This window comes from Galeopterus variegatus, unplaced genomic scaffold (genome assembly GCF_000696425.1).
Source record: "Galeopterus variegatus unplaced genomic scaffold, G_variegatus-3.0.2 Scaffold10322, whole genome shotgun sequence".
NCBI lineage: Eukaryota > Metazoa > Chordata > Mammalia > Dermoptera > Cynocephalidae > Galeopterus > Galeopterus variegatus.
The window spans coordinates 1-2456 of NW_007736433.1; positions in this window are offsets into that span (position 1 = coordinate 1).

The window sequence follows — 2456 nt, forward strand, 5'->3', positions numbered from 1 at the left end:
GTTTGACAATAAGAATGAGTGACTGAAGGAGGCTGGAGCTCTCTGGTCCCCAAGTCTAGCACCCTCAAGATGCAATCCCAAGTGTGTTCTCTCAGTTTGGGCTGGTACACACTCATCAGGTACTGTGATTGCTTTGGTACATAAGCTACTTATTCTCAGAGTAATGAGCATAGTTCTTCACTCAGCCTATGCTGAGATTTGACTCAGGTTGTCAGTCTGGAGTCAATGAGGGGTGGTGTGAAGGTTAATTCTGNATTAATAAAATAACCAAAAAAGTACAAATAAAAACAGAATAAACATTTTAAATACACTAAGCTGGACTCTAAAGGTTTTTTTACATTGTAACTCCTTGTAATTAGTCAAATCCTTTCAAGAGTGTTGATATGTGATATTTGGCGAGTGGGTCAAGTTCAATAATATCTCTGCATATGAATGGCAAGAATTCGTTACAAGGCCATCCTTGTATCAAAGCTACAATTAATATGGACAGCAAAGGTAGGCTATTAAGAACTCTATTTTTTAATGTCCAAAAGTATAGAAAATAATATGAGAAGCCCTACAAACCCATCACCCAGCTCCATCTCCAGTTAATTATCAAATTTGGCAAATTCAAAAACTTTTGAAAGGTAGATTTGTAAGTGTTATATATCATTATCTAAAGTATGTGTTTTCACAAAAAAATAAAAGTCACCTTGTTGTTTTGGGGTAAAGACTGAATTAAGTCTCAGAGAAATGAGAGGAGGGCACTACCCCCCCTGGTCGAGTGGGACTACAAATATGTGTTGCCTTGGGCTAGAGCTCCTGTTCTACAGGAGCTGAGAAAAGCTGGGGAGGAAGATTATAAGGCCTTAACACCTGTAGTCCCTGAGAAACAGGCCTCCAGCAGGTACAGCCCATCCAACCTCTGATTTGCGTGGAGGAGACCTTCTCTCTTCTGACTCCACCCATCCCCCACCCCAGACATAATGAAGAAATCAGCTTTATTCTTAAGTATGCATCTAACAAAGATTGTAATGTGGGGGTACTTACAGGTTGAGTAGGGGTACGGATGTGCAGAGACATTGGCTGAGTGCCAGCTATGTGCAAGGCAAGACTGCCAGGCAAGTGCCAGGCACAGTTTTCTGACTGTGCCAGGCAAGTCTTCTCTTCCCTGACAACTACTTTATACTCACCTGGGAAACTTGGGTGGAAATGCCTGGGATCATCCCAAACCAAGTATTTTACAGTCAAAACCATTACTTTACTATAACCCTCTCAACAGCACCTTAAGCTAACTACTGCTGTGCTCAGATACGATGTAAATGTGAAATGGCAGGGACAGGATTAAGAACTTTTGGACTTAAAACCTAAGGACTTTGTTTCCAAAGCCCTGCTCTTTTCATTGACTGTAGTACTAGAGACTAGTGACACCGGTCTCTATTTAGACCATAAGAACCATTTGGGCAGTGCTATGGATTGATTGAATTGTGTCCCCAGTGTTCATATACTAGCTTGATTCCCACTGTAACTGTTGAGGGTGGGAAATCCTATTATGGTAATTAAAAGATGGGGCCTTGAAAAGGTGATTACATTGTAGAACCACACCATAGTGAATAGATTAATAATGGTGGTCAGGGGCATAGTTCTGAGGGCTTTAAAAGAAGAGCTCATGAGAGGTTAGTTTCTCTCTGCTCTGCCATTTTCTGCTATGTGAGAACCCTGGGTCACTGTCACAACCACCAAGACCCTCACCAGATGTGTTCCCTGGACTTTGGACTTTCCAGCTTCAGAAACTGTAAGCAATGAATTGCATTTTCTTTATAAAATACTCAGTTCCAGGTATTTTGTTATCAGAAACAGAAACAGGCTAATACAGGCAATAACTCCCAGACCTAGCACATAGTAGGTACTTCATAAGTATTTTAAACTGAATGAATACCATATTCTAGAAATTGAATTAGAGAGTTAAGTTTGTCCAAGTAGTTCAGATTAGTAAAACGAAGAATCAGACTGCAGATGCAGCAGAGAAACCTGCAAAGTTTTTCATTCCTTCACTACGGACAAAAGGTTCAGTCTATTAATAATCTCTTCAAATATATCTTCTGCCCTTTGCCTCTACTTTCTTATTGGGGTTCCAATTATATGACCATTGGTTTGATATCATCCCACAGTTCTTGAATGATCAACTCTGAGTTTGTTTTTGTTTGTTTTGTTTTGCTTTTCACTCTTTCTTCTCTTTGTGCTTCAGTTGAGGCAATTTCTATCGACCTGTCTTCAAGTCTCCTGTTTCTTCAGCTGAGTCAAGTCTGATAATGATCATGTCAAAGTTATTAGCCTTTCACCATGTTTTTCATCTCCTATATTTCTATTTGGTCCCTTATAGTTTTCTCCTCTCTGCCAATATCTGTCATGCGTTTGTGCATGCTATCCACCCTTTCCACCAGAGACTTTTAATTATTTATCATAACTATTTAATT